The 23,759-nt window shown below is 42.7% G+C and overlaps 1 protein-coding gene across 1 annotated transcript in view; it reads left to right on the top strand.

Moving 5' to 3' along the window:
• Positions 1–23,759, top strand: part of LOC306876620 (activin receptor type-1-like) — an 85,331-nt gene that overhangs the window by 38,031 nt on the left and 23,541 nt on the right. The gene's annotated exons all lie outside the window — the stretch shown is intronic.

The following is a 23,759-nucleotide window of genomic DNA, read 5'->3' as shown; positions in this document are numbered from 1 at the left end:
TCAGGACCGTTTTGATCACACTGATTGGAACATGTTCAAAGAGGAGCCTAGAAGAATATGATTCATCTTTCATGTTACATCTAAGTGTCAAAGTGTGTAGAACAGGGGTCCTTAAATAGCGTTGTCCAACGCTAGACATATACACGCATTGCTTCTCCCCCCATTAAAGACACTACAAGAGCTGCAGATAATGTGGTTATTTTAACAACGTTAGCAGAAATGCCACATGCAGCAAAATCGATTCATACTTGTTAAAAACAACAATGCAGCAAATACAATTAAGCTTGTCATACACGTGACTCCGACTATATTTAGCATTATTTATCAGCATGGTAAGAGCATTTCATAATAAACAATTTTGTAAATTTAAAAAAGTATTTGTAGATTTAAGGAAAGACAACTGAAACATTAAAATTACTAGTTAACTTTGATTTCCGCTCATGATGAGAGCAATTTTATTATGTACATATATATTTTTTGCAGATACATATTTTAAGCAAAATAAAAAAATGGTCCAGACTTCAAGAGGACGAATCTGAACCCCCATACAGTCTCTTTTATAATAACACGGCCTTCCGCCATTCATGTGTATCTAAATGTAATAATAATTATAGTCTGATAAAACTATATAAAACCTATTTTTTAATATTAATATCCTATTGGGCTCAATTTAAGAAATATTTAGCTTTTTTTGTAGAAAAATTCTGACACCTCTGCTTTGGCTCTCAGGATTGTTGTGGCAAATAAAAATTGTATCACTGAATAAGAGACAAACATGTCCAGTTGTCTATAAAGATGGTTTATTTTCTTGCAAGAAAATGCCAGCAGTCATACAGCCACTCAGAGTGGCTGCAGATAGTGACAGTGAAGGGAGGGCATCCTTCCTCTTTTATAGCACATTCCTCAGAATGTTATCACTCAGAATGTTATCTCTAGGCCAAAGATGGTATTTCAATGGTGGTGAGCATGTCACCACATTTTTAGACTTAAAGGTGCTGTATGTAAGTTTTTGACTCTACTAAAGCATAAAAATGCCATAATATGTTTGCAGACATTTAAGAAACATGCCAAGTTAACATACTTGTTTATCTGAAAAACAATGCTATAGTCAGTTATTCTCCTTTGAAAATGTGCGTTTCAGCCCAGAATGTCGGTTTGTGTTTTGATTTGTGAAACCCACCCACTGTCAGTTTACCGAATTGTATTTTGGCACGCCGGGTTGCCAGTTGGCGGAAAGCACAGCGTATTTAATTTCATTCATCATGTGCGCTCGTTCCTGTTGGTGTCGTTAATCTGGCAACCTGTTGGTGTCGTTCCTGTTGGTGTCGTTAATCTGGCAACCAGATTAAACAGATGACCAAAATGGCGGCGCGTGAACAACGCGAGGCTCAGCATCTCTCCAGTTTTTGCAAATGACTTATTTTATTAGTTATTTTCAGTTCAGTTATTCATCATAGCTTCGCATTAACCTCGTACAACCGTCACACACTACTGGATATCAAACTTCGCTACACAAACACCGATGTGGATACAACACCAGATCTTCATCTACTACCTCCCGAATTACTCAGGTCCCTGGGCTCGAGTGAACCATTCAATCCGACAGGAAGTACCCATCGTCGGCGCTGCAAACGTAAACAAAGAAGGGGTAAGCGGAGCGGGCTGCGGGCTAAGCTAAAGCTAAATCCGCATCGTCTAGCCCTACCCAGCATCTTCCTTGCTAACGTACGATCTCTGGCAAACAAGATCGACGAGCTACGACTTCGGATCACTCAGCGAATGTTTATAGACTGCAACATTATGGTTTTCACAGAAACCTGGCTCAATAACACCATTCCAAACAGCGCGATTGAGCTAGAGGGGCGCAACATCTACAGGGCTGATAGAACGGCTGTGGACTCCGGTAAAAGCAAAGGTGGGGGTGTTTGCCTCTATGTAAACCGATCCTGGTGCTCCGATGCTGTTATTACTAAATCCCACTGTTCTGCTGATATTGAATACATCTTTATCAAGTGCAGACCCTTTTATTTGCCCCGCGAATTTACAACTGCCATAATTGCTGCAGTGTATGTACCCCCGGATGCTAATGCTAAACTAGCCATGAAAGAACTATCATCTGTTGTTAATAAGCTGCAAACAACACATCCAGATGGAGTTTTTATTATTGCTGGTGATTTCAATCATGCCAGTCTGAGAACTACTCTCCCAAAATTGTATCAAAACGTTGCTTGTCCTACAAGAGGAGACAGCACTCTTGATCATGTTTATACAAACATCCCTGATGCTTACAGAGCAACGCCCCTCCCCCACGTTGAACAATCTGATCACCTCTTCCTTTTCCTGCTACCCAAATACACCCCCATCATCAAACGTGTGAAACCCACTGTGAGAACTGTTAAAGTTTGGCTAGAAGAAAGCAGACTCCTCACTACAGCAGGAGTTCCTGAACACAGACTGGAATTTGTTTGCTTCTCGGGCCACACTGGACTCCCACACAGATGTTAACATCTACACCAGCTCTGTTCTACATCATATCAACAGATGTGTTGACAAGGTAACCACCCATAAAGTAATTAAACTGTACCCCAATCAGAAACCCTGGATGAACAACGAAATCCGGCTCCTGCTGAAGGCACGTGACGCTGCCTTCAAATCTGGCGACCGTGAAGCTTACAGCTTATCCAGGTCCAATCTGAAGAGGGGAATTCAGTCAGCCAAATACAATTACAAACTGCGCATTGAGGACAGATTTAAAAACAATGACCCTCTGAGAATGTGGACAGGCATCCATGCCCTCACAGACTATCAACCAGCAAACAGTACACCCCCAAACAGCAATGCCACCCTCCCTGACGATCTGAACTACTTTTATGCTCGCTTTGATCGTGGAAACACAGAACCACCCATCAAAGCTGTGCTCAAACCTGACGACCTGCCATTCACACTTTCCACCAGTGACGTGTGCGCCACCTTGCATAAGGTGAACTCACACAAAGCTGCCGGCCCTAATGGCATCCCTGGCCGAGTGTTAGGGCCTGTGCAGAACAGCTGGCTGAGGTCTTCACCAACATTTTCAACCTCTCTTTGGCCCAAACCATTGTTCCCAACTGCTTCAAAACAGCCACCATTGTACCTGTACCAAAACATGCTGGTGCAGTGGCCCTCAATGACTTCCGACCAGTTGCTCTTACTCCCATTATTGCAAAGTGTTTTGAGAGGCTGGCTCTTTCCCACCTGAAAACATGCTTGCCCCCAACACTGGACCCATACCAGTTTGCCTACAAATCCAACAGGTCGACTGAGGATGCCATCGCCTCAGCTCTCCACTCTAACTCCATAATCAAGTTTGCAGATGACACCATGGTGGTAGGCCTGATCAGCGACAACGATGAGACGGCCTACAGGGATGAGGTCCAGCACCTAGCAACGTGGTGTGCCAACAACAACCTTGCATTCAACACCCAGAAGACCAAAGAGCTGATTGTAGACAACCGGAGGACTAAAACGGACCACACACACACTCACATTTACATTGATGGGGCCGAAGTGGAGCGTGTGGCGAGCTTCAAGTTCCTTGGTGTCCATCTCTCTGAGGATCTCTCCTGGACCCTCAATACCTCCACCCTGATCAAAAAGGCACGACAGCGCCTTTACTTCCTTAGGAAACTAAGGGAAGCTCACCTGTCCCCCCACATCCTGCTGAACTTTTACCGTTGCACTATTGAAAGCATACTCACAAACTGGTACGGCAACTGCACTGTTTCAGACCAGAAAGCCCTCCAGCGGGTGGTGAAAACTGCCCAATACACCACTGGTGTCGTGCTACCCTCCATCAAAGACATTTACCACAAACGCTGCCTAAGGAGAGTGAAAAGTATCATTAAAGATGCCTCTCACTCCAGTCACAAACTGTTCACTCCTCTCCCATCTGGGAGACGCTATAGGAGTCTTCGCTGTCGCACCAACAGACTCAGGAACAGTTTCTATCCCTCAGCTGTCAGCCTACTGAACTCCAATCTCAGGCGCTGAACACTACACCCAAGATGGACCACCTAATGGTTATATAAAAAAAAAAAAAAAAAATACTGCACTGTTCAATAACCTGTCTTCACTCCTCACTCACAATGTTCTTTTATTCCTGCTGTTTTGCACATTCTGACATTTGCACATTTCCTTGCACATTTCTACCTCCGGAGGCCGTTAAGGTCATTGGCCATATATAAACATATGCTACTTACATACCTCTCTTTTATAAGGCACCTCTGTTTATATTTCCTTGCAACCTAAGTTGTATGTACAGTCATTTGCACTGAGCTAGTCTCTCCCCATCTACCTCATAACTTGCACTATATGTCATAAAAACTGAATGTATATACACATTTTTATATCTATTTATATACTTTGTTATTTGCACATCTGGTTAGATGCTAACTGCGTTTCATTGGCTCTGTACTTGTTCTCTGCACAGTGACAATAAAGTTGAATCTAATCTAATCTGCGTGTGCGTCAAGCAGAGATGGGCACAATTACATCAAAATGTATTTAAATACAAATACAAAATACTATGTGGGAAAATGTATTTAAATACAAATACAGTATTTTGTATTTTGAAAATACACAAAATACATTTGAAATTGGCCATCCAGTGAAGTAACACTATTAAGGCCTGTTTACACCAAGAACGATAATTATAAAGATAACTATATTAGTGTATTCTAAGTATACAATGCAGTTGTATCATCTGTTACTTTAAATGCTCAAGCTCTTTAAAGCAGAAATGATTTCGATTGGCTGTCAGTGTTTTTATCATTCATAATTGTTTTGTGCTGTTATGGTTATAGTTGTGGTATGCTATCTGCTATTCACTTAGATTTAGGATGTACTCACACTAGGGGATCTGATCCATGCTTGAGCGCGATTGACCCCCAAAGTCAAGTTCATTTCACAAGTGTGACTGCTCTGTACCTTGTACAGTGCGGTTCGTTTAACCATGTTGTGGCCCGCTTGATGAGGTGGCTCGCACATGTAGTGTGATCGCTAACCACGCCGGAGCATGGAACAGTTAATTTACTGTTTTTGTATGCGCTATTGTTATCAATATGACAGCAAAAATCTTTATTACTACTTGGAAAGCACACTTTTCAATTAATTTAATTTCGAGTACATTTAGATTTATAATTGGCCTGATTCTCATCTTATTGATGAACAGGTAATGTAGTTTTTTTAATTGTTCATAAGTTGGATTGCCTGGGGGAAGAAACTGTTCTTGTGCCTAGCTGTCCTGGTAATTGTGGCTCTGTAGCACCGGTCAGATGTGAGGGATCCAAAGAGATTTTCTGAGCCCTTTTCCTCACTCTGGATGTATACAGTTCTTGGAGGGTGGGCACCGATACCCGGACCCGGGGGAAGTCGTGGCCTAATGGTTAGAGAGTCGGACTCATAATCCAAAGGTTGCGGGTTCGAGTCTCGGGCCGGCAGGGATTGTAGGTGGGGGGGGAGTGAATGTCCAGCGCTCTCTCCACCCTCAATACCATGACTGAGGTGCCCTTGAGCAAGGCACCGAACCCCCAACTGCTCCCCGGGCGCCGCAGCATAAATGGCTGCCAACTGCTCCCCGGGCTGCCCACTGCTCCGGGTGTGTATTCACGGTGTGTGTGTGTGTTCACTGCTGTGTGTGTGCACGTTGGATGGGTTAAATGCAGAGCACGAATTCCGAGTATGGGTCACCATACTTGGAAGTATGTCACTTCACTAAATCACTAAAAATAACCTGTTCAGCAGTTGAATGTCTCTACTGCAGTCACAGTGCTGTCTATGATGGTGAGTGGGGAGAGTGCAGGGGGGTTTCCTCTTGAAGTCCACTGTTTTTAGCGTGTTGAGCTCCAGGTTGTTTAGACTGCACCAGACAGCCAGGTCTTTAACCTCCTGTCTGTAGGCAGACTCTGAGTGTGGTGTCGTCTGCAAACTTCAGGAGCTTGACAGAGGGGTCTTTAGAGGTGCAGTCGTTGGTGTACAGAGAGAAGAGCAGTGGGGAGAGAACACAGCCCTGAGGGGCACCAGTGTTGGTGGAGCGGCTGTTTGACATGAATTTCCCCAGTCTCACTAGTTGGAGTGTAGGGATGATGGTGTTGAAGGCCGAACTAAAGCCCACAAACAGGATCCTCACATAAGTCCCTGATTGGTCCAGGTGTTGCAGGATGTATTCAGTCCCATGTTGACTGCATCATCCACGGACCTGTTTGCTCGGTAAGCAAACTGAAGGGGGTCCAGTAAGGGTCCAGTGATGTCCTTCAGATAAGCCAGAATCAGTTTTTCAAATGACTTCATGACAACACACGTTAGAGCCACATGTCTGTAGTCATTAAGTCCTGTTATCTTGGGTTTCTTTGGAACAGGGATGATCTGTGTGAAGATGGGGGCCAGCTGGTCAACACAGGCTTTCAATCAGGCTGGTGTCACACCGTCTGGGCCTGATACCTTCCTTTTCTTGTTCCTCCTGAAGACCTGGCGCACATCATCTTCACTGATCTGAAGTACAGGAGTGGGGGAGACGGCGGTTGCTGGAGGTGTCAACAGTTGTGTAGAGAGAGGGTCAGGATGGGTGTGGGGGGTTTCAAATCTACAATAAAACTCATTCAGATCTTCAGCAAGTTGTTTATTCACCTCAGTGCTGGGGGATGGTGTCCTGTACTTGGTGATGGCTTTCAGGCCTTTCCACAATGAAGCGGAGTCATTGGAATTGAACTGATCTTCCAGGTTTTTAGCCACTGTAATCTCCTTATTCAATGTGTTCCTAGCCTGATTGTACAAGAGTCTGTCCTCATTTCTGTAGGCGTCCTCTTTGGCCTGACGAAGGTGTCTGAGTTTTGCTGTAAACCATGGCTTATCATTGTTGAATGTTACATAAGTCCTGGTGGGAATGCATATATCCTCGCAGTAACTGATATATGAAGTTACAGTCTCTGTGAGCTCGTCCAGATTGGTGGCAGCAGCTTCAAAAACACTCCAATCAGTAAGGTTGAGACAGGCTTGTAAAACCCGCTCTGTCTCGTTGGCCCATCTCTTTACAGTCCTTACTACAGGTTTAGCAGATTTAAGTTTTTGTAGATTGTATACTGTAGGTTGGTATAAGATGAACCAGGCAGTGATCAGAGAGCCCCAAAGCTACCCGTGGAACAGAGTGATATGCATTCTTTCTTGCTGTGTAACAGTGATCCAATATAGCATTCTGTATTGCTGTGTAACAGTGATCCAATATAGTATCCCATTTGTTGACAACTATATCATCATTCACAGTGCTATCTTTAAAGTTAGCTTGTTGATGATTATGGATTTTCAGTCAAATACATGCTGTTTTGCAATGTATAAACCATACAAAATGCTTGAAATGGTTATTGCACTACTATGTGCATAACCTCAACCTTAAAACAAGGTGATCTTGCTTTTGTGGGGGGAAAGAAAGCATTCCTGTCCCAGCAGGTAAAAAAAAGCACTAGCAAGGGGAACATAGCATTAGCACTAGTCTTGTTAGTTTTTTTTTTTTTTTTCTGGCCAGATTTTGGTTTTATCAACTAGCTAGTCAAATGTGTTCATTAAACTTTAATCAATACTGCTTGCTATGGTGATATGACAATATACAGCAGGTAAAATAAGTATTCAACACGTCACCATTTTTCTCAGTAAATATATTTCTAAAGGTGCTGTTGACTTGAATTTTCACCAGATGTTGGTAACAACCCAAGTAAACAAAACAAATAAGTTCAGAAATTAAGTTATGTGTAATGAAATGGAATGACACTGGGAAGAAGTATTGAACACATGAAGAAAGGAAGGTGCAAAAAGGCATGGAAAGCCAAGACTCCAGCTGAAATCTATCAGTAATTAGAAAGCAATCCTGCCCATAGTCAGTGGAAATTAATATCATCTGGTTCAGTCCCAACACAGTACCAGGATGATGAAGAGGAAACATGGGTGACAATGGTCCCAAACACAGCCAAGGAAACTCTCGATTGGTTTAAGAGAAAGAAAATAAAGCTGCTAGAATGGCCGGCCAATCACCTGACTTGAATCCAAGTCAAGTCACCTTTATTTATATAGTGCTTTTTAACAATACAGATTGTCAAAGCAACTTTCCAATATCAAAATAGGAAAATAGTGTCAATAATGTAAAATGGCAAGATTAAACACTCAATTTTCAGTTAAAGGCATTTCATATCCAGTAGATATCCAATCCAATAGAAAATAAGAACTAAAGATCAGTGTTCATAGAAGAGGCCCACAGAACCGTCATGATTTGAAGACTGTGTGGAAGAATGGGCCAAAATCACATCTGAGCAATGCATGCTAGTTTCTCCTGCAGGAGGCGTCATTACCAACAAAGGCTTTTGTACGAAGTATTAAATAAAGTTCAATAGTTTTTCTGTGTCATTTGATTTTATTACACACAACTTAATTTCTTAAATTATTTGTTTTGTTTTCTTTGTATGTATGCATTACTTGGGTTATTACCGACATCTGGTTAAAATTTCATGTCAACAACACCTTTAAAAATATATTTACTGAGAAAAATGGTGACATGTTCAATACTTATTTTACCCGCTGTATATGTTGGCAATCATATAAAGTGTAAATCGATTGAACTTTGAATCGATTGAAATGTAAATTCATTTATATTATCATGGTAAGAAAATACAGTGGTGTGAAAAAGTGTTGGCCCCCTTCCTGATTTTATTTTTTTGCATGTTTGTCACACTTTAATGTTTCAGATCATCAAACAAATTTAAATATTAATCAAAGATAACACAAGTAAACACAACATGCAGTTTTTGAATGAAGTTTTTTATTATGAAGGGAAAACAAAATCCAAACCCACATGGCCCTGTGTGAATAAGTGCTTGCCCCCTAAACCTAATAACTGGCTGGGCCACCCTTAGCAGCAACAACTGCAATCAAGCGTTTGCGATAACTTGCAATGAGTCTGTTACAGCGCTGTGGAGGAATTTTGGCCCACTCATCTTGGCAGAATTGTTGTAATTCCGCCACATTGGAGGGTTTTCGAGCATGAACCGCCTTTTTAAGGTCATGCCACAGCATCTCAATAGGATTCAGGCCAGGACTTTGACTAGGCCACTCCAAAGTCTTCATTTTGTTTTTCTTCAGCCATTCAGAGGTGGATTTGCTGGTGTGTTTTGGATCATTGTCCTGCTGCAGAAACCAAGTTCGCTTCAGCTTGAGGTCACGAACAGATGGCCAGACATTGTCCTTCAGGATTTTTTGGTAGACCGCTGAATTCATGGTTCCATTTATCACAGCAAGTCTTCCAGGTCCTGAAGCAGCAAAACAGCCCCAGACCATCACACTACCACCACCATATTTTACTGTTGGTATGATGTTCTTTTTCTGAAATGCTGTGTTACTTTTACGCCAGATGTAATGGGACACACACCTTCCAAAAAGTTCAACTTTTGTCTCGTCAGTCCACCGAATATTTTCCCAAAAGTCTTGGGGATCATCAAGATGTTTTCTGGCAAAATTGAGTTCAAAAGCATAAGAAGCTGTCTGCTCTCTATAGCTCTTGCGGTACTTTGATGTCACCGATCGATCTGATGGTGATGATTCGCTTCAAGTCGAACAAGCCTAATGATTCAATGGACCATTCATAAAGAACTTTACTAAAATTTACTTCACTCCTGAATGAATCAGCCATTTGAACGAATCAAATGAATGAGTAAATGACTCTGACTTAATCATTAAGACATTTACCACCACCTACTGGCAGTTTTAGTTTATTATTTAGAGTATAATTTCATTAAAGAAATAATTTCATATTTCCATAGTAATAAAATTAATAGAATAATTGATTAAAGGTATAGTTCACCCACCCAAAAATTACAATTGTATCATCATTTACTTACCCTCAAGGTCCAAAAGAGTATATGTAATTAAATTGTATCAAACAAAATATTTTGTGCTGAAGCTACTTTTTGGAAGGTCTGTTTGATGATTTACACAACAGTGACTTTAAATGATCTTTTGGGAGTAATTTCTTAGCCAAATTTGATGTGCAATTAATTTTGTGTTGATCATTTTGTTTGCCTGCATGGACATTCCATCTTCACCAGGGTGACTCTTTGTGAGCCGTTGCAATGGGATTTCCCTCGTTGGTGAGGGAGGGGTGTTACCAGCACACACCTTTGATCCCTCAGTTTATGCTGTGTGAGTTTGTTGAGGCTGGTTGTTGTAGTTTAAGGTGAGAGGCTTGGACCCAGATGTCAGAATCTCCAACCATTTTGCTGATTATTGCAAGATTTTCTTCCTGAGATCACAACCACACCCCCACTGGTCCTTATAGGTGGAGAGATTTCCTGGCTGTTGTCAACTGTGAATTTAAGTATTTTGTTAATGACAACATGTATTAACTCATCTGCTTGTCTGACCGATCATCTTTTTGGTGTTACCTGTGGAAATTTCATGTGGGCTGAGGGCTGTCCTGGCTTTTTTTTTTTGATTATTCATATTTTTATTGCCATCAATACAATGAGCAGGGCTTTAACCCATGTCATTTTCTGTCATGCACAATTTTGGCTTTCATCAACTGATTTGCATTCTCACTATTTGTTTACCTTGTTGATTATATGCATAATGAATGTCATATGCATAATGCACACCAAATAATTTCTCGAGCTCACTCAATAGTATAGGCCTTTTTACCAAGAAAACTCTCATGCAACCCATCTTGACATCTTGTAAAAGGAAAAAAAGTTAAGTGTGGGGTGGACAGGGCAAGCTTGCTTGCTCTCTGCCTCCCCACATTATGCCAGGCTAGGACAGTTAGGCAAATTCATCCATAGCCATTATTTTATTATTTTACCTCCAGACAGCTTTCTCTGCCCCTGAAGCAAAATATTTATACTCTGTAGATCAGGGATCTCCAACCCTGCTTCTGGAGAGCTACCATCCTGCAGATTTAAGTTCCAACCCTGCTCCTACACACCTGTCTGAAATTAACAAGTAGCCTTGAAGACCTTGATTAGCTGGTTCAGGTGTGTTTGATTGGGGCTGGAGCTGAAATCTGTAGGACGGTAGCTCTCCAGGAGCAGGGTTGGAGACCCCTGCTGTAGATAGTGAAAACAGTCAACGTTATTTTCAGATAACCCTGCACACACAATCTCCTTTGTTTGTGTGGCAGCAGCTTTTGTAGCTTCACGTGCTCTGCCATGTCCTACAGGAACAGTCTTTTATTATTGTTATTGATCAAAACATTTACAAACAGAAATCCGAACAGGCAACAAAATATCGTCCAGCAAATTTGATACTAACCAAAATAATGTACCCCCCCCCCCCCCAAACAATAACAGGAGTCTTTGTTGATCACGCACTTGTCAGTCATCAGTTTACACACTCAGTTAAGTTTTTAACATTTATGTTTATCATTCTCATCATACATACAATGGTGTGAAAAAGTGTTGGCCCCCTTCCTGATTTTTTATTTTTTTGCATGTTTATCACACTTTAATGTTTCAGATCATCAAACAAATTTAAATATTAATCAAAGATAACACAAGTAAACACAACATGCAGTTTTTAAAAGAAGGGTTTTTTTATGAATTAAAAAGGCGGTTCATGCTCGAAAACCCTCCAATGTGGCTGAATTACAACAATTCTGCCAAGATGAGTGGGCCAAAATTCCTCCACAGCTCTCTAATAGACTCATTGCAAGTTATCGCAAACGCTTGATTGCAGTTGTTGCTGCTAAGGGTGGCCCAACCAGTTATTAGGTTTAGGGGGCAAGCACTTTTTCACACAGGGCTATGTGGGTTTGGATTTTGTTTTCCCTTCATAATAAAAAAACTTCATTCAAAAACTGCATGTTGTTGTGTTTACTTGTTATCTTTGATTAATATTTAAATTTGTTTGATGATCTGAAACATTAAAGTGTGAAAAACATGCAAAATAATAAAAAGGGGCCAACATTTTTTCACACCACTGTTGCTGACAATATTTAAATTTATACCCTCAAATTTAGATAAGGGTTTTTACCCATAATGGACATTAGGGTTGCAACGATTAGTCGACATTTATCAACAACGTCGACAATAAAAAATTGTCGACAAATATTTTTGTTGTCGAGTAGTCGTTTGATCTCATTTGACCTAATGTAAGAGCCTGCAATACTGCGGTTTGACCAGTGTGGTGCTGTAGCGCAAGACTGTAGTTCAGCACTCCTGGATATAATTTAAGAGAAGACACACACAGCGCTTCAGAGCAAATGCATCCAAACCTGAGCGGCGTTTGGATGAATATGTAAATATATATTGTATATGTATAGTCATATATATTCCTTTTTGTGTATACCTATAGTTTTATTCTGCTTTCTCCATTCACAGAAGCGCTGCAGGTGCAGAAGATCTGTTGAATCCATCTTACACTATCCTCGGATAAACGCTTAACTCTGGTGTATTGCCATTGTGACTTACCTATGAAGAGTTCACAGCTGAGCGCGTGGGCATTTCACTCGTTGGATGCATCAGCGTCACATTTGCATAGTCCGTACTACTTGAATTCCTGATTGGTTGACAGCAAGTTTAAAATATTAAATGGAGCGATAAAATAACGTTATTAACTGGTTGATGGCCATTTAAAATTTTCGACTCTGTTCGGAACTATAAAAATTGATTTCGTTTCTGTTTCCGGTTCTGTTCCAGTAAAAATTTTGTTCATTTCTGGTTTTTGTTTTCATTCCTTGAACCGGTTCAGAGCCCTGATATCAACACATCTCTCAGATTCAGGGACTCACCATAATGCTGAATCCTAAATTTCTATACAGTTCTTGCCCATAAGGCAACCCACATCATGTTAATACATTTTTCTATTGCCTTCCCATAAATTACGGACAATCACCTCATGGTTTCTGCCAGCTCTTGAAAGCCAATTCCCATTAGTTTTTTATAAATAATCTCCTTTTCCTCAGGGTGTTGTCCCCTGGCATAGTTGCATCAAGCTGTGGACTTGTCACAAAGAAAAACAAGCAATCATAGGAATGCGGTTTCTGGTTAGTGGTATGGAGGAAAATTTTTGGGCCAGACTGCTCACAGAAAATCTCCCATTTATGATGCTGCTGGCCTCACACACATCCGCTCAACCCTCATACCCATCTCACATAAAACACCTCCCTTCAGAGTAGATGCCCAGTTGCAGCATGACCCTCTGCCTTAGATCATCCTCCGCTGGCCAAAAGAGAATCTTACCCGTCACCTCGTGCACACTGGTAACTGCTCTTTCCCATTCCAAAGTCTTTGACAGTTTTCTTCAACAGAATCAGGTGTTTTCTGGAACTTTGGGAAAGGTGCAAGGGCCACCAGAGCCATTTGGACTGTCCAATAGTAAACATGAAGACAGGTTAATTACAACTTAAATACAGCTTAATTTAGTATTTAATCACTAAAGTCCATTAGACATCTTTAAAGCAGCAACATAACAGTACTGAGATTGTACTTTAGTTATTTTTTTAGATTTAGTTATCCCAACCGTCCATTCAGTCTAATGTTCTACCACATCATTGACCAGCGCCATTGGCCCTGTATCATAGTGGAGACTAATGATTAGACAAAAAATTTACTGGTCATAGAATACAGTCTAAAATATAACCATGTATCATTCAATGTCTGTATGTAAACACCTCCTTAAAGTCATTGAGTTTTACTTTGACACATTTAACAACAAATTGCCCTCTTCATGGCAATCATTTCTTTTAACATCTCTTTGTCTATAAATTTCAACTGTGCTCTACTACAAATAGCTTGCTATCACACAGGCGCCGATAACAGCATTCAGCTGACTTTGAATGAGAGAGACACCACTAAGGCATGCAGGGCTGGTAACACTGCATTTTCATAAACTTTTAACATTCTACTATCTTTTAACTCTAGCCCAGCTTAACACTTTTGACAGATGATATGCGTTTTCAAATAAACCTTTTTTTCCTGTTTTTTTTTTTTTTGCCCACACATCAAGGAATTTAGAAATTTTGCTTTACATCTTTATAGGATTTAGACGGGGTAATAGAGTGTTGGAAAAATAAAACTTTTGTTCACTCCTCTAACCAGCACCTGTTCTACATTTACATTTAGTCATTTGGCAGACGCTTTTATCCAAAGCGAATTACAATTGGGGAATACAAGAAGCGATTCATCTTGAAGAGGCAATCAGACAGAGGAAGTGCTTGTAACACCAAGTCTCAGTCATTGTTCAAATAAGTAAAAGCTAGCAAGGGAAGGAGAGAAAGAGAGGGAAAGATTAATTTTTTTTTTTAAGGATGAAGTCAAGTAGTGCCGAAAGAGATGATTCAAGATTCAAGAGTTTTATTTGTCACATACACAATTATACAGAGTATAACCAGCAGTGAAATGTAGGTCAGGTCCGCTCCAAGTGATGTTGACTTAAATAGTAATAAGAGGAATGTGCAAAAATAATGTGCAAAAAAGTTGTACAGGGTATTTAAATAGCAGCAATATGAGTTAGAGAAAAATTATGAATAGCTTATTGATATGGTGATATTTACATGGAGAAAAATTATGAATAGCTTATTGATATGGTGATATTTACATGGAGTCAAGTGATGTTATGACACAGAGTTAGAGTTTAGGAGCCTGATGGCCTGGGGGAAGAAGCTCCTCCTAAGTCTCTCAGTTTTTGCCATCAGGCTACGGAAGCGATTACCAGATGGAAGCAAAGTGAATAGACGGTTACCAGGGTGATTAGAGTCCTTGATGATTTTAACAGCTCTACTTTTGCAGCGTTTGAGGTAGATGTCCTGCAGAGAGGGGAGAGCAGACCCTGAGATGCGCTCAGCTAAGCGCACAACTCTCTGTAGTGCTTTGCAGTCCTGATTGGAGCTGTTTCCATACCACACTGAGATGCACTGAGTCAATACACTTTCTATGGTCCCTGAATAGAAAGTTTTCAGGATTGCTGGTGAGACCCTGAATTTCCTCCGCTGTCGCAGATGGTACAGTCTTTGCCTTGCTTTCTTGACCTGTGTTTGGATGTGTGTAGTCCAAGTCAGGTTCTCGGAGATGTTTACACCGAGGTACTTGAAGCTACTCACCCTCTCCACAGGGGTCCCACTGATCATAAGAGGAGTGTAGGGCTGCTGCTGTCTCTTCCTAAAGTCCATGATCAGCTCTTTAGTTTTGCTCACATTCAGAGAGAGACAGTTGTCCTGGCACCATGATGTGAGACTCTCTACCTCATCCAAGTATGCGGTCTCATCGTTGTTGGAGATGAGGCCCAGAACCACAGTATCATCAGCGAATTTGACAATAGATGTGGAGCTGTGAGAGGACACGCAGTCATGCGTGTAGAGAGAGTAGAGCAGGGGACTCAGGACACAGCCCTGTGGGGCTCCTACGTTCAGGGTGATGGAGTTTAAGGTGAACTGGCCAACTTTCACCACTTGAGGTCTGCCGGTGAGGAAGTCTTGAATCCAGTCACAGAGTGAGGAGTTTAGGCCAAGGTCTGTGAGTTTAGATGCCAGCTTGATGGGGACTATAGTGTTGAAAGCTGAGCTATAGTCAATGAATAGCAGCCTTACATAATTCCCATTGTTGCTGTCCAAGTGTGTGAGGGAAGAGTGGAGAACGTGAGAAATGGCATCGTCCGTGGATCTGTTTGGGCGATAGGCAAACTGAAGAGGGTCCAGAGTATCAGGGATGGAGGAGCAGATGTGGCTCTTTACAAGTCTCTCAAAAACCTTCATGACTATAGATGTGAGGGCAACTGGGCGATAGTCATTCAGGCAAGAGGGTTTATTGTTCTTTGGCACAGGGATAATGATGGATTTTTTGAATGAGGTGGGAACCACGGAGGTAGCAAGGGACTCATTAAAGATAGACGTGAACAAACCAGCGAGCTGATCGGCGCAGGACCTCAGAACACGGCCGGTTATCCCATCAGGTCCGGCTGCTTTCCTGACGTTCACTTTCTTTAGCGCCCTCCGAACCTCATCCTCCGACACGGTGATTACAGGATCATCGCTGCTCTGCCCGCTGCTTCCTGACGCGCTGGTCGGCAGAGATGCGCCGCCGCCGTTGCCATCGAAGCGGCCGTAGAAGATGTTTAACTCGTCGGCCAGCAACGGATCTGCTCTCACCTCCGCGGAGGATTTGTTTCCGAAGTCACGGATGGTTCTCAGTCCCTGCCACATCCGCCGAGAGTCGTTGAGCTGGAAATGAGACTCAATTCTCTCTCTGTATCTGTGTTTAGCGGCTCTTACTGCACGACGGAGAGCATAGCACGATGCTTTGTACTCGCTCGTATTCCCAGACAGAAGAGCCTCATTGTAAGCGGCAGTGCGTGTGTTAACCGCGGCACGGATTGTTCTGTCCACCCACGGTTTCTGATTGGAGAATGTCCTTATCGTTATTGTTTCTGTAGCTTGCTCGGTTAGCGTGTTTACGAAGCTTAATGCTACATCCGTGAACTCGCTGACGTCAGAAGAACTCGCCCGGAACATGTCCCAGTCTACATCATCAAGCGCCGCCTGCAGCATAGTCTCTGAGTGGGAGGACCAGCGCGTCACTACTCTCTGCACCGGAGGTTCCTGAACGAGCCTTTGTTTGTATCCCGGTGTTAGAAAAATGGCGGCATGGTCCGATTTACCAAAAGCCGGTAGTGAGCGGGCTTTGTAGGCATCCTTGAACTGAGTGTAGCAATGATCCAGTGGGTTTGGTCCTCTAGTTGGACAGGATGCGTGTTGATGGAAGTTCGGCATGACCTGTCTGAGGTTGGCTTTGTTAAAGTCCCCCGCGATAATGAAGGCAGCGTCAGGATGTTTGTTAATGTAGCCGCTGAGCACATCGTGAAGTTTAGACAAAGCCAAGCCGGTGTCCGCCTGTGGTGGAATGTACACAGCAGTAACAATGATCGATGAAAACTCCCGGGGCAGATAAAATGGGCGGCAGATAATTGAAAGATGTTCCAGATGAGGAGAGCAGGAACGTGACAGAATGGAGATATTCCTGGGATCACACCATTTCATGTTGATCATGAAACATACTCCTCCAGCCCTGGATTTACCGGCCTCTGCTGTTCTGTCCGTCCGAAAGACAGAGAAGTTATCACTTGGCATTACAGCAGTGTCCGGGACCATGGACGAAAACCATGTTTCTGACAAACAAAGGATGTTACAGTCCCTAATGTCCCGTTGGAAACTAATCCTGGCTCTAAGATCGTCCATCTTATTCTCCAAGGATTGGACATTAGCGAGGAGAATGCTTGGAAGAGGAGGACTGTGAGCCCTTTTCCTGAGTCTAACTCGAATTCCAGCACGCTTCCCACGGTGTTTCTTGATCCGTCGCCTCGGGGGGGTATTGTTTATCTCCGCGTTCCGAAGAATCTCCAGAGGCCACGCAGGATTCGTGGATAAAGTGTCCTGAAGCAGGTTGGTGTAGCGGTTTCCAATTTCCAAAAGTGTTTCTTTGTTGTAGGTGATCAGTGCCGACGTGAGATGTGTAAAAAGAGAAAGTAAAACTAAGTAAAAAAGAAAGTTAAAGCAAAATCTCAGCAGAGCGACCCGAGCGGCGTCCGAACACAGCGGCGCCATCTTGTATTTAGAGATGAGTTTTCAGTTGTTGCTTGAAGATTGACAGGGATCCCGCATTCCGGATAGGGGTGGGAAGATTATTCCACCAGTCAGGAATGGTGAACGAGAATGTTCTGGAGAGTGATTTTGAGCCTCTCTGTGATGGTACCACAAGGCGTCGCTCACTAGCAGATCTCAGACTTCTGGAGGGGATGTAGATTCGTAATAGTGAGTTGAAGTAGGAGGGTGCTGAGCCTGTGGTCGTTCTGTATGCAAGCATCAGTGTCTTGAATTTGATGCGAGCTGCCACTGGTAGCCAGTGCAAGGAGATGAAGAGAGGTGTAACATGGGCTCTTTTGGGCTTGTTGAAGACCAGTCGTGCCGCTGCATTCTGAATCATTTGTAGAGGTTTGATTGTGTTTGATGGCAGTCCAGCCAGAAGAGCATTGCAGTAGTTCAGCCTGGAAACGACAAGGGCCTGGACAAGAAGTTGTGCAGCATGCTCTGTCAGAAAGGGCCTGAACTTTCTGATGCCCCCCCCCCCCCCCCCCCCCCCCACAACAGAGTTTTTCACTACTGTCAGCCAAGTGACACTGAAAGTTCATACTCTAGGCAAATCATAGTATTTACTTAACTCTTCCATACATACATACATACACACAATAGACTTACAAGTACTATTTTAGCTGTATTATTTGTGTCCCCTTCAAAAAATTGCTCTTCAGAAATTTTGTTTATTGTGCTCCCCATCTGTTAGACCAGTGGTTCTCAACCAGTGGGGCGCGCCCCCCCGGGGGGGCACGGACACTCTCGCGGGGGGGCGCGAGTAGGCTACAGGATGGGAGGAAAAAAAACTGAAAAAAGAAATTTGCAAAAAAAAATTATCACTAAACTACTGTCATAAAAAGTTATAGTTTTGTATATACATAACTCCTGAATAAAAATTAAAATGTGTTTGGACAGATTTTAAAAAAAAAAAGCGTTTTGAACAAATTTGATTGGTTTGTCGATAGTGAGCGCAAATGCAGGTGATAAGCAGTTTTATTAAGCGAGTCATTGAGTCGTTCATTCAAACGATTTGTTCAAACGGCCGATTCATCAAGAATGAGACACGTTTGTGCATGGGTCATTGAATATCACGAACTGCCGTGAGACTGGGTTGCGAATCTTTGACTCAACCGATTCGTTCAAAACACTGAATCATTCAAAACACGATTGAGTGTTGCTGTGAGATGCGCTATGCTGTGATCTTTGTTTGGCTTTGCTTGGAATAAACTAGTCAGAATATAGGCTACAGTTAAAGCTTTCCTTTAGTTTTTGTGAAATACACGCACGCACGCAGCCACGCACACACAAACATGTTTAAATACATTTATGTTGTTAATAAATAACAATAAATTGTTGTAACAGCAATATCTCCAAGTTTTGTTTTTCACTGTAAAAATGTAATGATTTGCCAATGCAAAGAGAGTACCGCTACCTTTTTCCCCCACTTCAAGCACTGATTATAACACAAACAAATCATCCTCCTGGCAACTTTTTTGTTGTCAAAAGCGACAAATCCAGTGGCTTTTACTGGTGTTTTTGGAGACTTTTGTGGTGTTTGGAGACTCGAAAGCACGAATCACTCTGCAGTTAGGCCTACTGTGCTCAACGAGCAGCGGGTGCTGCTGTGAGCCCCTCTCCCGTCCAAAAGCACTCACAGGCGGTCAGTCTCTCAGTAGCCTCGCGCAGCAGTCAGAGCAGAGAGGAGACACACCCCTCCGCGTCCAGGCTGCAAATGAATCGCGCATGCGCATGGCCGCCGCCGTTCCCGTAAATGTAAATGTTCACTTATTCTCACACAAAAATAAATCACTGCATTTAAATTGACTCACGACATAGCTCTCCATTCACTCTAGTCTAGTCTCTTGCCAAGTTCGCTTGTGCCAACTCTCGCTAGTCTGTTATCAATCTCGATTTACATAGGCCTTTACTACAAAACCCCAACAGTCTTTTTAAAGACTAAACCCACAAACATTCTTGTTAAAGTTTAGATCAAATCTCAGCCCTAGCCAGTAATTTTTTTTAACTGCTAGGCAGTAGCTACACTTCGCTAAAACTACCCACGCGACTAAGACACACACACACACACACACACACACTACAATTGTTAAGTATTAAAATAAAATCTGAATTGTCTGCAAAATAATTATTTTGTTGGTTTAATTAAAGATCATGCCTAAGTCCTTACTGATTAGCCCCTGATACGTCTCTCAACATAGCCACACACACAGTTACATATTGCCTAAACTTTATTGAAAACACATAACAAAAATGGAGAAATTTCTTGTGAGGACCAACAAGCCAACCGACGCACCACCAGCTGCAAAAAAGCTTCGAAGGTACGATGAAGCATACCTGCAGTTTGGGTTTACAGTCACGGCTGATCTGAGACCTAGTGTGTCGTGTGTGCCGAGGTGCTGGCAAACGACAGTATGAAGCCCTACAAATTAAAAAGGCACCTCGAAACAAAGCATGCTGGCATTAAAAATAAACCGGCTGAATATTTTAAAAGAAAGCTTGATGGCCTCCATCAGCAACAGGCAACCATTTCAGTGCACAGCACTGTGTCTAAACAGTGTTTGGAGGCATCGTATGTAGTGGCCAAAAGAATCGGTAAACTGGGTAAACCGCATACAATCGCCGAGTCTCTCATTTTGCCGGCAGCGCAAGACATGTGCAGAATAATGATAGGCGATAGTGCAGCAGCCAAACTCGGTGCAGTACCGCTGTCCAATGACACAGTCGCTAGGAGAATTATAGACATGTCCAATGATATCAGAGAGCAACTGATAGAGTTCGTAAAAAAGAGTCCTTACTACGCGCTGCAGCTGGACGAATCCAGTGATATTGCTGGGCAGGCACAGCTCCTCACCTATGTCAGGTATCTGCGTGACAAGGCGATTGAGGAGGATGTCCTGTTTTGCCGGCCTCTTCAGTCGCACACTACAGGAGAAGCCATTTTCAATGTCCTTGATATTTTTATCCGTGAAAATGGTTTGGCTTGGGACCGATGCGTTGGCCTATGCACGGATGGTGCGCAGGCAATGACGGGGCGTGAGCGTGGCCTAGCTGCTCGCGTTCAGCAAGTAACTCCACTTGTGAAATGGACACATTGCATGGTTCATCGCGAAGCACTAGCTGCTAAAAAAATGCCGGTTCCTTTTGACTCCGTGCTGAACCAATCCGTGAAAATGATAAATCTCATCAAATCACGGCCGCTAAACACTCACTTGTTTGGGGTCCTCTGCCAGGAGATGGGGTCAGGGCATGAACAGCTGCTTCTGCACACTGAAGTTCGCTGGCTCTCCAGGGGGCGGGTGTTATAGCGGTTGTATGAGCTGTGAGAGGAGGTGAAGTGGTTTTTGACAGAAATCAAATCAGATCTGGCGAAGCATCTGGATTACACTATGTGGCTTGCGTCTCTGTCCTATTTGGTCGATATATTTGACCGCTTGAACGGCCTCAACCTGTCTTTGCAAGGCCGCGAAACTCATATTTTGCTCCTTGCAGACAAAGTGCACGCCTTCACACAAAAGCTAGACCTCTGGCATGGCCGTATCAGTCGAGGGAACTGCGACATGTTCCCCAGCCTTGCAGACTTTATCACTGATGCAGGCACGTCACACGATTTCTCCTCCCTATTTCAATCAGCGTCTGAGCACCTGTCAGCAATGAGAAAACAATTTGCGACGTACTTTAAAGAGGATTATCACTCTTTTGCGTGGGTTCGAGACCCAACTGCAATGAACCAGCTTTGGGGGGGCCCAGCTTGCAAAAGGTTGAGAACCCCTGTGTTAGACAAAAGTACTGTACTGTGTCAAAGTACTTGTTTTGCGTACCAGAAATCTGTCATGCTGTATGCTTGGCTTGCAGCGCTTAAGTTAAAATACTGAGTGTGAAATAATGTTAAAACGTGTGCTCTTATCATTCAGTGGACAAAATCTCAGCCGAGCAGCTGCCATGAAGATACAGTAGGCGTGCTGACATAAAAGTGCTGTAGTAGAAAAAAGGCATATCCATGTGTCTTGGCTGAGCATCTCATAATTGTAGATGAAAGGAAATGTCTTTCTTGTGTGTGTTTTCTGTAGATAAAGGCAGCACTGGTGACGTTGAGTGTGTGTGCGAGGGGTTATCATGCAGTGGTGTCCAGCGTTGTTTTGGCCTGCAGTGTTTCTCCTCCCTGTCTTTTGAGAACGGGACAGGCCTCCAGCAGAAATGTTGCATTGTGGGTAGTGAAGAAGAGGCAGTGCGCTGCAAAAAGTCTCAGACTGTGGACACGCTGATGCACTGTTGCCAGGAAACATTGTGCAATATGAATGTTACCGTGGAGATGACAAGTACAGGTGAATCATTGAAGCAATAATTGTTTTGTTTTTTTGTTTTGTTTTAAAGCCTCACTCCTAAAATGTTCAAAAGTCTTGGAAGGTTTGTAATTATTAAAGAAAGTAAAGTAAAGTCGTGACGTATTGTCAAGTATGGTGACCCATACTCGAAATTGGTGCTCTGCGTTTAACCCATCCAAGTGCACACACACAGCAGTGAGTAGTGAACAAATGCACACACACACACACACACACACACACACACCGTGAACACACACCCGGAGCACACCATTTATGCTGCGACGCCCGGGGAGCAGTTGGGGGTTCGGTGCCTTGCTCAAGGGCACCTCAGTCGTGGTATTGAGGGTGGAGAGAGCGCTGGACATTCACTCCCCCCACCTACAATCCCTGCCGGCCGGGGACTCGAACCCGCAACCTTTCGATTACGAGTCCAACTCTCTAACCATTAGGCCACGACTTCCCCATTATTCTCATTTAAAAGCAAATAAAGGCCTTCAGGACCTTGCATAATCCAAGTAAGTTTCTGTAATAGTAATTTAATTCATGAATGATTTTATTTTTGTAAAGTAATCACTCATTTAGCCTACTGCCCAAGATGCTGGAATACACTCCAATGGGCGTATTACAGAAAGTTTCTTATCTTAGGTCTTAACTTAAGATATGATATTTTAAATTAGGATTTTTCGCAAATTCGTATTATAGAAGCAAATCTTAACTTGATTTGGGATTCTTATCCTATCTTACAAAATAGTATCTTATCTCTAGTTAGGAAATCTTAAATGGCATAATCAAGCTTGACAATCCACTCTCAGGTCTGTTACCAAGCAACCAACACTGCTGATGAGGTAAACAAAAGCTACTTCACTTTGAAAATCATGTGCTTTTGTGTGATGTATTAAATAAATTTCAGTAGTTTAAAGGGGTGGTTGATTGCGATTTCACTTTTTTAAAGTTAGTGTGTAATGTTGCTGTTTGAGCATAAACAATATTTGCAAAGTTCAATGCAAACGGAGATATCGTGTTTTAAAATTCTGGCAGTTTAATGCCTACAAAAATGGCTCATAGGGACTACAACGAGTTACTTCCCGGGTCTGTTATGTCACGAACCCAGATAAACCCCGCCAACGAAGGTGGCGATGCCATGCTGTGCTGCTTTAGAGAAGAGGAAGAAAGCTAGGGGTGCACGTAAAAATCTATTCATATATGAATCGGGATTCTGTCTTCTAACGATTCTAATGGATTCACAACTTTCAAAATCAGTGTTCTAAAGCAGCGGTTCTCAATCCTGTTCCTCACGTCCTCCTGCTCTGCATCTCTCTCTCTCTCTCTCTCTCTCTCTCTCTCTCTCTCTCTCTCATTCAAATCATCACCTCAGTGAATCCGTATATTAAAAGCTAACAGAAGCAGTAGCATTTACAAATAACAGTGTATCTAAAAGTATGAGACAACAACAAACAAACATACCATTAAGAGCTGTGCTTGCACAGGTTCTGCGCGATCCTCTTCACTAATATTCTCTGGGTCCCAATCGGGCTTAAACTGATAAGAAATATAGACGACGCCATTGTTTACAATACAAGCGGAGCAAATGCTGCTGAGCTGAGGGGCGGGATGTTTAGACACACTCTAGAGGCGGTTTAGCCAATCATAACACACCTAACCACCTAACCAATCGCGTATTTCTGAGGGAGGGGCTTCATAAAAGCAGAAAATGATCAGCATGTTTATAAGAGAAGGGACAGAGCGGTGTGGAATAAAGGTAAATTATGTGAAAAATAATGTGTTTTTTA

The sequence above is a fragment of the Barbus barbus genome (assembly GCF_936440315.1).
Source record: "Barbus barbus genome assembly, chromosome: 11".
NCBI classification, from domain to species: domain Eukaryota; kingdom Metazoa; phylum Chordata; class Actinopteri; order Cypriniformes; family Cyprinidae; genus Barbus; species Barbus barbus.
Note: the sequence above shows the minus strand (reverse complement) of the source record. Positions and strands in the feature narration are given on the sequence as shown.